This window comes from Tamandua tetradactyla, chromosome 13 (assembly GCF_023851605.1).
Source record: "Tamandua tetradactyla isolate mTamTet1 chromosome 13, mTamTet1.pri, whole genome shotgun sequence".
NCBI lineage: Eukaryota > Metazoa > Chordata > Mammalia > Pilosa > Myrmecophagidae > Tamandua > Tamandua tetradactyla.
The window spans coordinates 1,027,322-1,039,874 of NC_135339.1; the positions used below are offsets into that span (position 1 = coordinate 1,027,322).

A 12,553-nucleotide genomic window follows, 5' to 3' on the forward strand; every position below is an offset into this window, starting at 1 on the left:
GCACTCATCACCTTAAACAATATTAAAGTGCAGAAAATTCTCTTCTAGCTGTGGGCCTCTGAATCTCAAAACAATTTATCTGGTGCTAATATGCAAAGGAGGATATTCACAGCATACACGTTTTCAATTCCATAGGGAGAAATTGGAAGGAACACAGATGTAAAACCTGAGGGCAAATGCCATGGGATTTGAAAGTCTGAAAGTCATTTATCCTTTACAAAGTGGCTGTCCCACCCTTTCCAAGGGGGTATGCAATGGCCTGCCTCTGTCTGAATCAACCTCAGGGGACAGTGAAGAGACCACCTTTTTCTTGGCTTCACCCTCTCCAAGCATTGGGGCCACACCTGGGCTCTCTGCCATTTCCAGGGCACATGCTCAACCCCTCCATATCTTTTAACACCCACACGTGTTTATTATTTTAAACATGGAAAATGGCAAGTTTTAGTGAACATGCTGAGAAATTGGAATACTTGTGCATTGTTCACTGAATTATTATATAGATATTCCTTTTTGTTTTCTGGTATATTGGAGTAGAAGAGGAAAATTCCTGAAATCTCTAAATTGTAATCCAGCTGCCTTGATCTCTGATAATGATTATATAGCACTTATATTATGCCTCTGTGATTGTAAAAATGAGTGACTAACCGTAATTTGTACGCTTTTATCCAAGTTTTCAACTGTGCTGGTTTGAAAGGATTTATATACCCTTGAAAAGCCATGTTTTAATCCTAATCCAATCTTGTAAAGTCAGCCATTTCTTCTAATCCCTATTCACTCGTATAGGTTGGAAATGTGATTAGTTTATCTCCATAGAGATGCGACTCACCCAATTTGTGGGTATTAAACTTGATTAGATTGAGATGTGACTCCACCCATTCCGGGTGGGTCTTGATTAGTTTACTGGAATCCTTTAAAAGAGGAAACATTTTGGAGAAAGCAACAGAGCCCACCAGCCAGCAACCTTTGGAGATGAAGAAGGAAAACACCTCCTAGAGTAGCTTCATGAAACAAGAAGTCTGGTGAAAAAGCTAGCCACCATCACCACATTTGCCATGTGCCTTTCCAGTTGAGAGAGAAACTCTGAACTTATCAGCCTTTCTTGAGTGAAGGTAACCTCTTGTTTGTGCCTTTATTTGGATAATTTTATAATCTTGCTTTAATTGGGACATTTTTCATCCTTAGAACTGTAAAATAACAACTTATTAAATTCCCCCTTTTAAAAAACCAGTCCATCTCTGGTGTACTGCATTTCAGCAGCTAGCAAACTAGAATATCAACTTTAGAATCTTGTAATCACCAAAGATAGCCCATAATATTTATTAATGAAGGGTCTTGGATCCACCCAGAACTAACCCACCATAAGCCCAAAGTTATCTTGTTGACTCTGGGACCTTGATAAATTGCTCATTATAAACAGCCTGCTAAGATGGCCTTCATAAGTTCCAGGGGAGCATGATACAGCATAGCTGATGCAATCAACGATGTAATATGCATGCATCTAATCATGTATCCCATGAGTGAAATCACTTTGATGTAATATGCATGTATCTAATCATGTATTGCCTATTGCCCTCCTCAAAATCCAGGTTGCCCATAGAAGTGTTTGGAAAATGCCACTTTTGTGTAATTTAGTATATCAGGGACTACTGCTCTGTAAGCATCAGAGTGGAGGGAATGATTAAAGATGACCACTCTACAAACAGCTCCATGTGTCTCCTTTCAATTCACTTTCATTTCCTCCTTGAGCCAAGGTACCTGACAGCTGATATATTTGGCAGGATGCAGTGAGTGGCCCTTTGGTCCTGGAGTAAGCCAGATCAGATGGGATGTAGCTCTCCACAAGTTTGTGGTGTCCCATTGCAGCTGTCTTGCTGCACTGGTCTTCTCTTGAGGCTTGGAACCATGTGAATCATACCCCACAGGGGAATCCCAAGACTTTAAGGGACTTTAAAGCTGGCATCCAGGTTCCCCAGTGTGGTACAGTAGGGAAAGTGTCTTGGTTTTTCTTGACTATGTTATGTGAATAACATAAAGAGGCTTTAGCAGCACAAGCACATGTCCGGAGTCTGCACCAGAAGCTTTAGCAGTGCAAGTGCAGGTCCAGAGACTGAACCAGAAGCAAGATAAACTTCCTGGATCAAGCCCTCGAAGAGGAAGAGGCAATATTAGGGCTGCCTGAAATGGAGGGAGTTCAGAGTGAGTAGGCATCATTCTGAGCAAGTACCACTCCCTTGTTCCATGCCCATCACATAGTGAAGCAGCAGGTCAAGCAAGACCAGCCCTTGGCTCCAGGCGTTGGGCTGATGGGCCCTCCACAGGTCCACTGACAGAGAGTATACATGATATATACCACAGAGGAGTTCTGAAATCTTAAAAATCAGGCATGGCAAGACCTAGCAAAAACACTCCCTGCATGGCTGTTGCACCTGTGAGACAATGGGGCTGACAACCTAGAGCTATCAGAAAGTGAAATGGCACAGTTTTGGAATATAGAGGCGAATGGGAGAAAGGAGTGGACCCAGTAAAACAAGGGGTGGGGCTGCCATCTGAATGAGAGCCATCCCACAAGCAGAAAGGGGCTGGCAAAGCCTGCTGCCCAACCAAGTTATCATGATTGCAAATGTGGGTAACTTAATACCTGCAGAGTGGATCCAGAGGAAATTAATCAGCAGTCAAAAAGAAATTTATTGGTTTTTTGGAAAAGAATTGCCCCAGGAACAGCGATTCACTAGGGTAAAGGGGAAAAGGCAGCCTGAGCCCTGCCTCTTGCACTTACATGATGTTTTATGCTTGTGCAGCAGGGAGAATGTGGACTTGATTGTCTGACCTACTGGCCACAGGGCCCAGGTGGTGAGGGAGCCAGGGGACCAAAGTCCACATATAGAATTTTCTTTTTTTTTTCTTTAATTTTTTATTAATTTGAAAAAAAAAACAAACACAAACATTCTGAATATATGCTCCTTCCATTCTACGTATGTCATCAGTAATTCACAATATTATCACATTGTTGCATATTCATTATCATGATCATTTCTTAGAACATTTGCACCAATTCAGAAAAAGAAATAAAAACAGAAGAAAAAAAAATAATTTACATACCATACCCCTTACCCCTCCCTTTCACTGATCATTAGTATTTCAAACTAAATTTATTTTAACATTTGTTCCCCCTATTATTTATTTTTATTCCATATGTTCTACTCGTCTGCTGACAAGGTAGATAAAAGAAGCATCAGACACAAGGTTTTCACAATCACACAGTCACATTGTGACAGTCATCCTCAAGAAACATGGCTACTGGAACACAGCTCTACATTTTCAGGCAGTTCCCTCCAGCCTCTCCATTACATCTTAGATAACAAGGAGATATCTACTCAATGCATAAGAATAACCTCCAGGATAACCTCTCGACTCTGGAATCTCTCAACCATTGACACTTTGTCTCATTTCACTCTTCCCCCTTTTGGTCGAGAAGGTTTTCTCAATCCCTTGATGCTGGGTCTCAGCTTATTCTAGAGTTTTTCTCAATCCCTTTATGCTGAGTTAGCTTATTCTGGGATTTCTGTCCCACGTTTCCAGGAAGGTCCACACCCCTGGGAGTCACGTCCCACATAGACAGGGGGAGGGCAGTGAATTTGCTTGTTGTGTTGGCTGGCTGGAGAGAGAGGCCACATCTGAGATCTTGGGGGTGACTGTTAGCCCTAATTTTAAGTAGGTTTGACCTATCCTTTGTGGGTTAAGCTTCATATGAACAAACCCCAAGACCGGGGGCTCAGCCTACAGCCTTGGCCATCCACACTGCCCATGAGAACACCAAGAACTCAACTTGGGGAGGCCGAATCTTCCCCCGCCCTCACCACTCCCCTAAGGGGACTCCGCAAATACCCTTCCGCTCACTGATAAAGTCACTCTGGGATTCACCGGGGCAATCAAAATCTCATGTCATACCCAAGGTTCCACTACCTCTGTCATTCAACCAACTATCCACACAAGCTATACTAGATGCACCAGCCAAAACACAAATTCCGCACCAAATAAGCACTCCTTGCTCCTGTCTCACACATAAGTCGAAATTTCAAAATACCAATCACCATCTATCCTCAGCACCCTGCAGTAACGACACCCCTCCGTTCCTCCTCATGCAAAAACATCCCCAAATTTGTACATTTAATCAGTATCATCACACACTCCAGCATTCCTAGATTACACCATCTCAATGTCTATCGTCTTTCTTTTTGATTTCATTTATGCCCCCCAGCCCTCCTCCCTCTATCATTCTCACATTCAGCTTCATTCAGTTTTAACATAACTGTATTACAGTTAGGTAGTATTGTGCTGTCCATTTCTGAGTTTTTATATTCAGTCCTGTTGCACAGTCTGTATCCTTTCAGCTCCAGGTACCCAATATCTTAACCTTATTTCTATCTCCTGATGGTCTCTGTTGCCAACAAAATATCCAAGTTTATTCACTAATGTCAGTTCATATCAGTGAGACCATACAGTATTTGTTTTTGTTTTTGGCTAATCTCACTCAGTATAATGTCCTTAAGGTCCATCCATGTTGTTACATGCTTCATGACTTTATTCTGTCTTACAGCTGCATAATATTCCATCGTATGTATGTATATGCCAGTTTGTTTAGCCACCCGTCTGTTGATGGATATTTTGGCTGTTGCCATTTCTTGGTAATTGTAAATAATGCTGCTATAAACATTGGTGTGCAAATGTCCATTTGTGTCCTTGCCCTCATATCCTTTGAGTAGAGACAGCATATAGATGGGTCCTGTTTTTTTTAATCCATTCTGCCAGTCACACATAGAACTTTCAATGTACAGTGTATCTTGGCTCTAGTGGATATGGGGGCAAAATGTCCATTGTTGCATGAAAACCCAGACTGGTTTGATGGCCCCCTGACTCTGACAGATATGGAGGGTCACAGTCCATGTAAGAGAAGCCACGATAGTGTTTGGCATTGGTCACATGTCACCCTGAGTCTATACAGTATATATCTCTGCTATTCCTGAATTTATATGGGGCATAGATATTTTGCTAGGACTGACTTTAAGAACCACTTAAGAAAATTTCACTTATGGTTGCAAGAAATAAAACTCGTGCTTAGTCATCCTCACCACTCCCCAGTGTGGTGCATGCCTGAGCCCTAAAGAATTGTTAAGGTGAAGCAATATCAGTTGCCTGGAGGACCTGAGGAAATTGGGCAAATGATCCTACTTTTGAAAAAGGCTGGGATCATGAGGACAGCCCATAGTACTTACAACTCCCCAGTTTGGTCTGTTCAAAAGCTGGGCAGCACCTGGAAAATGATTGTTGCTTACCATGAGCTCAATAAAGTCTGACCATTCACGCTACAGTATCATCAATGACTAATATGATGGGTCAACTCTTTCCTTGGGACAGTACTACTATGTACTGGGCATGGCAAATGCACTTTTCTTCATTGGCCTGGCTCCAGAGAGCCAGGACCAGTTTACATTTACATAGAAAGAGCAGCAGTGGACCTTTATGGTGCTGCCACAGGGCTACAGTGGCCCTGTGGATAAATGATTATTGATTAAATAATCATTAAATTTAAAACATTAAATAATCATTAAATAAATCATTAAATGATAAATGATTATCTCATTTTATCCATGTCCATTTTATTCAGTGGCTAGTGCTGTCTGCCATGAAAGCTCCTCAGCAACATCTGCTGGAAACTCAGTACACATCCATCTATGAGAAGTGTTGTGGACTTTGGCATCATTGTGTGCCCAGTCCACCAGGCTGCAAGCCACAATCTGCCTGGCTGGAGAGATAATAAAGCTTTAGAAACAATTTGAGGTAAGTCTCTTCCCTCAGGGAGTATGTAAACCACTTGCTCATCTTGCAAGAGTATAGTTAGTGGAGGCCAGGGTCTTCTGCCCGAGGTGGAAATACCAAACTAGTTCCCCTTGTGCTATACTATTGTGATCAGGATGAAGTTCCACAAACATAAGAGGTATGGGGCAGAAATATAGGACACATATTCCTCATAGCAGAGAGCCTTTCCCATCATTGGATGAGGACACATGTACAGGAACTGGCCACTGCAGTATCCAAGTTTGTATCTCAAACCTTGGGTGACACTGTCTCCCCAGGGCATAAGACATACTGTCTAGGAAAAGGCTTCTGTATTTTTCATGGCCAGGTTCATTCATCTATTGTCACTGGTTGCAAAACATGAGGGCCAGGAAATAATAACCCTCCTTTCCACTCATGGTGTTTGTCTAATACATCACTTCCTTCCACTTGTATGTATAAGGGCAAGGCTCATTCCCTTATCACCAAGTCTAAAGCAAAGTAGCTTATGTGCCAAGGCTGTTGATCTCATAAGTCAACACCAGTAGCCAATCAGGGTAGCCCACCCCTTCAATGTTGGCTCCTCCAGGGCTAAAACCCAAAGCTCCTCTTTTAGGAGACCACTGAAACTTCATTATTCTTTCATCTTGTGGTTTATATGGATATGGAATGTCCACTGTATATCCAGACCAGTGGCCCAATCCTGGACCACAAACTCGCTGCCATTTAATGGGAGGTTTGCTTTTATCAATGGAAATTTCTGCTGGTCTTCCATTACAGGCCTGTAATGGACACACTTGCTAGCAGTGCAGCATATACAGCAGCTACTTGCTGCTCAAAGGGGGAGCATCTCACCTCTGCTCCTTTACATAACTGGGACAAAAATCCTATGGGGACCTTACATCTGCCCTGGTACTACGAGAGTTCCCAATCAAAGCCTACATCATGGGCTGTCATGTCCAGGTTGAAAGGAACTGCTTTATCCCCCAACTGTAGCACTTGGGCTTGCATGACTTTCCTTTTTGCTACTGCAAAGGCATGTTCTTGGTCATCCCCCCAGTCCAAGGAGATACTTTTCTTGACTAGTGTTATGTCCAGGGGGAAAGGAATTGCCTTATCCACCACCTATGGTACTTGGGCCTATGCTACTCCTATTTTTGCTGAAGAAAATACCTGCTCTTAATCTCCTCCCCAATCTTATGGGGCACCTCTTTAAATTAAGGCATACAAAAGATGTAAGACTGCAGCGAAATAGAGGATAAACACACTCCAGTACCCCAAAAGGCCTACAAAAGCTTATAGTTGCTTTACCATGGTAGGTCTTGAGTATGCTTGGATCTTATCTATCACAGCTTCTGGAATCACTTTGGTCTTACTCAACCAGGCAACTTCTAAGAATTTGAATTTGGTCTTACTTGACCAGGCAACGCCCAGGAACATGACAGACAATCTAGGCCTAGAACTTGGCCTCACTGATTGCCCATCCCCAGGTATCTAGTGCTTGAAGCAGGCTGCCCAGGGCTTCTAGATCTATAAGAATCAAAGGTTAGCATAATATCATCTATATAATGGTATAAAGACATTGTATCCTTATATTGCCAGTGGCCAAGTCCTGGGCCACCAACCCAAAGTAGACAGTTTTCCAGCTATGAATGGATTAATCAGTTTTCCAGCTTTGAAATATGGTGAGCAGTAGATGCTTTGCTCATCTGGGACATGCACAACCATCACCCCCACCTTTGAGTATGCCATAAAAAGTGGTGGGGATAGCTTATGGCTGAACATGTGGATTTAAGAGGAAAAGCACTGCAGTGCACTGAACATTATTGGGGAGACCCTCAGTAGGTGAGAAAGGTGGACTTCTGAGTATTTTTGTAATAAAACCACAATATGTACAGTTCCCAAAAGGTGGTGGGATGGTCAACCATATGTAGGAGAAAAGCCAACTAATTGGTTCCTAAAGTGTATCCATGGGTTTATGAATGATATGAGTGGCCCTACTTAACTGCTAATTGAGAAAGGGTGTATTCTCACCTCCCTCGAAGAAACACCCCACAATTGAATATGGTATCACTGTTGGCACTATTAAAAATGAGTTCCCTGGTGGTCTCATGGTTATTGTGGGTCTCAGGACTCTGAAGTATTTTCCAAAAAATGTTCTTTCAAGTGATTCCAATAAACTAATCAAGACCCACTTGGAATATGTGATGACATCTCTCTGTAATCAAAGGTTAATACCCACAATTGGGCAAGTCACATCTTCATGGAGATAATGTAATCAAGTTTCCAACCTATAGCACTGAATAGGGTTTAAAAGAAAAAGCTGCCTCCACAAGATGGATCAGGATTAAAACGTGGGTTTACAAGGATACATAATCCTTTCAAATGTACAAGGTTGTAATGTCAAAAATATTTGCATATTTATTATGCAGTACCTATGAGTATTTGTATTGCCTGTTACTTTTGCATATACTGTTGTGTATGAGATTTCTCATTCATATAGTCAGCAAGTGTCACATCTGTGCTGACCCTTTGTGCTGGAGCCTCTGAAACTAATTTGAAAATAAAGTGATATAGCATTTTCACCCAAATACTCTTTTCTTTCCAAAATTCTAAATTGCACCTTAACTTGCTTGAAAAAAATGGTGATATAAGGTCTGAGAATAGGCTGTCTTAATAGTACATCATTATGATAGCAAAACAAATGCCACTCTGTATTATTTCATTAGGTTAGAAAAAGAGAGGAGTGTGAAGGAACTGAAGGGGTTGATGCACTAGCAGTGAACATTAACTGGAGCAGTGACTGCTACCAGAGCCTCTCCTCAGCACCATTCACAAGGAAAAAAAAAAAAGAACCTCCTTTTTTGCTGATAGGCAAGGAAAAAAATAGAAGTCAGCTCACTCCTGCAGAGAAATTAATTTAGCAACATGTACTAAAAGTCTGCTCAAAGACAGAAGTACACATTCAAAGATAGCAAGACTGAATGCTGAGAAACCTTAGATAAACATTACACTACATCAAAAGCTGCACATTATATGTTGTATTAGTTAGGGTTCTCTAGAGAAACAGAATCAACAGGGAACATTCGCAAATACAAAATTTATAAAAGTGTCTCGTGACCGTGGGAACGCAGAGTCCAAAATCCACAGAGTAGGCTGTGAAGCTGATGATTCCAATGGAGGGTCTGGATGAACTCCACAGGAGAGGCTCACCAGCCGAAAGAGAAGAGCCTGTCTCTTCTGAATCCTTCTTATAAGGCTTTCAGTGATTAGATTAAGTATCATTCATTGCAGAAGACATGCCACTTTGGCCGATTACAAATGGAATCAGCTGTGGATGCAGCTGACATGCTCATGATTTAATTCTATGAAATGTTCTCATTGCAACAGACAAGCCAGCACTTCCCCAACCACCACTTGACCAAGTTGACACATGAACCTGACCATGACAGTCCACCCCTTGTCAAATTGGCAACTATACATACCACCTTAAACCATACCTAATTTCTACATAAAAAGCAATAAAACACATTTTCTTTCTTTCACCTAATAGTCAATTGTCCTGCATATAACTGGAAACACATTAAATCTCTCCAGAATAGGATGCAAATCCTTGGGTAATGTCCATTCTTAAATTTAATATCTTACAACTTCAATAGTATAGTAAGAACAAAACAGCATTACATTCGTTTCTGTAACTGATCATGTGGTTGAAGTTCATGTTTATCATTACCTTCTTCCACTACCCATTCCATGTTCCCTTTCCCCTCAGCAAGCACTTCAGCTGGTTGTGGTTCTTTGCCTGGTGGGGTGACCCAAACCTTCATTCCTGAAGTTTCAAACCCATTGGTAGTCCTGCCTGGATTGGGGTGTTGCAGTTTTCCATTGATTTTAATCACAGGGCATGGTAGTACTAAAAGATGCCCTAGAGGATCTCCTATATTCCAAGAAAACTCTTCATTACCTCCATTATATAGTTGCAGTCCTACTTCCTCCTGATAGGGTCATTTACTCCAGACAGTAATGTAATCCCCTTCTTGCCTTGTTGATCCAGTGGCATAAGTAGTCCAAAGTGACCAAGTGGCAGTCTTAACTTCCAGTTCAGTGGAATCACTGTTGTTTCTCCTGGAGGAAGCACTCCCCATTTTGGAACTAAAATCTGTAGACCACCAGAGCTCAGGGTCACAGGAACAGGAAGCAAAAATTTTCCTAGTGGATCACTAGGGTTAAGACTGAGTGGAGCCACTCCCATTTCCACCCCTTGGTTCCTGGACCCATGGATCCTGGCTATGGGAGAATTAGCACCATACTGTGGATGCTGATTCAGAGCATATACAGCTTCCTGGAGAACATTACCCCAGCCCTTCAAGGTATTGCCACTTAGTTGGCACCGTAATTGAGTTTTCAAAAGGCCATTCCACCATTCTATCAATCTAGCTGCTTCTGGATGATGGGGAATATGATAAGACCAGAGAATTCCATGAGCATGTGCCCATTCACACACTTCATTTGCTGTGAAGTGTGTTCCTTGATGAGAAGCAATGCTATGTAGAATACCATGACGATGGACAAGGCATTCTGTAAGCCCACGGATGGTAGTTTTGGCAGAAGTAGTGCATGCAGAGAAAGCAAACCCATTTCCAGGGTATGTGTCTATTCCACTTAGAACAAATCACTGCCCTTTCCATATCGGGAGTGGTCCAATATGGAGCTAGCTGGTCACCTCGGGGAATGGTGCCATATTGGGGTCTGAGTGTGGGTCTCTGCTGTTGGCAGATTGGGCACTCAGCAGTGGCTGTAGCCAAGTCGCCTTGGTAAGTGGAAGTTCATGTTGCTAAGCCCATGCATAACCCCCATCCTTACCAACATGACCACTTTGTTCATGAGCCCACTGGGCAATGACAGGAGTTGCTGGGGAAAGAGGCTGACTGGTATCCACAGAACAGAACATCTTATCCACTTGATTATTAAAATCTTCCTCTGCTGAAGTCACCCTCTGGTGTGCATTCACGTGGGACACAAATATGTTCATGTTTTTAGCCCACTCAGAAAGGTCTATCCACATATTTCTTCCAGAGACCTCTTTGTCACCAATTTTCCAATTATGTTCTTTCCAAGTCCCTGACCATCCAGCCAAACCATTAGCAGCAGCCCATGAGTCAGTATACAAATGCACCTCTGGCCAGGTTTCCTTCCAAGCAAAATGAACCACTAGGTGCACTGCTCAAAGTTCTGCCTACTGGGAGGATGTCCCCTCACCACTGTCCTTCAAGGACACCTCAGAAAGGGGTTGTAATGCTGCAGCTGTCCACTTTCGGGTGGTACCTGCATATCGTGCTGAACCATCTTTAAACCAAGCAGAGTTTTCTCTTCCTCAGTAAATTCACTGTTAAGGAACTCACCAAGAGGCCATAGCTCTGGTCTGGGAAAGAGAAGGCAATGTGGCAGGAGTGGAGACCATGGGCATTTGGGCTACTTCCTCATGTAACTTACTTGTGCCTTCAGGATCTGCTCTGCCTCTATCTTGTATATACCATTTCCATTTTACAATAGAGTGCTGCTGTGCACACCCAACTTTATGGCTTGGTGGGTCAGACAACACCCAGCTCAGGATAGGCAACTCAGGTTTCATGGTAACTTGGTGGCCCATGGTTAAGTGGTCAGTCTCCACTAAGGCCCAGTAGCAGGACAAAACCTATTTCTCAAAATAAGAATAATTATCTGCAGCAGATGCTAAGGCTTTGCTCCAAAATCGCAAGATTGTGCATTGTGATTCTCCTATAGGGGCCTGCCAAAGGCTCCAAACAGCATCTCTATTTGCCACTGACACTTTGAGCACCATTGGACCTGCTGGATCATATGGCCCAAGTGGCAGAGCAGCTTGTACAGCAGCCTGGACCTGTCACAGAGCCTCCTCGTGCTCAGGTCCCTATGCAAAATTAGCAGTTTTTCTGGTCACTCCATAAATGGGCCGGAGTAGCACACCCAAATGAATATGTTGTCACCAAAATCCAAAAAGACCAACTAGGCATTGTGCTTCTTTTTTGGTCATAGGAGGGGCCAGATGCAGCAACTTATCCTTCACCTTAGAAGGGATATCTTGACATGCCCCACACCACTGGACACCTAGAAATTTCACTGAGGTGGAAGGCCCCTGTATTTTTGTTGGATTTATCTCCCATCCTCTGACACGCAAATGCCTTACCTACTTGCTACTTCTTGCTCACTAGGTCCAATCAACATGATATCATCAATATGATGGACTACTGTGATGTCTCATGGGAGGGAGAAATGATCAAGGTCCCTGCAGACAAGATTATGACACAGGGCTGGAGAGTTGATATACCCCTGAGGTAGGACAGTGAAAGTATATTGCTGACCCTGCCAGCTGAAAGCAAACTGTTTCTGGTGGTCCTTACTAATAGCTATTGAGAAAAAAGCATTTGCCAGATCAATAGCTGCATACCAGGTACTAGGGGATGCATTGATTTGCTCAAGCAAGATGCCACATCTGGAACAGCAGCTGCAATTGGAGTTACCACCTCACCAAGAGGCCATAGCTCTGGTCTGGGAAAGAGAAGGCAATGTGGCAGGAGTGGAGACCACCTGGTTGAGCTTATGATGATCTGCTGTCATCCTCCAAGACCCATCTGTTTTTTGCACAGGCCAAATAAGAGAGTTGAATGGGGATGTGGTGGGAATCACCACCCCTGCATCC

The 12,553-nt window shown here is 42.9% G+C and overlaps 1 long non-coding RNA gene across 1 annotated transcript in view; it reads left to right on the forward strand.

Annotated features, from left to right (window-relative positions):
- Positions 1 to 12,553, forward strand: part of LOC143653474 (uncharacterized) — an 87,271-nt gene that overhangs the window by 41,747 nt on the left and 32,971 nt on the right. The window contains exon 2 of the long non-coding RNA XR_013161305.1: positions 5,666 to 5,838. This is a non-coding gene — a long non-coding RNA (uncharacterized LOC143653474). The remainder of the gene's footprint in view (positions 1 to 5,665; positions 5,839 to 12,553) is intronic.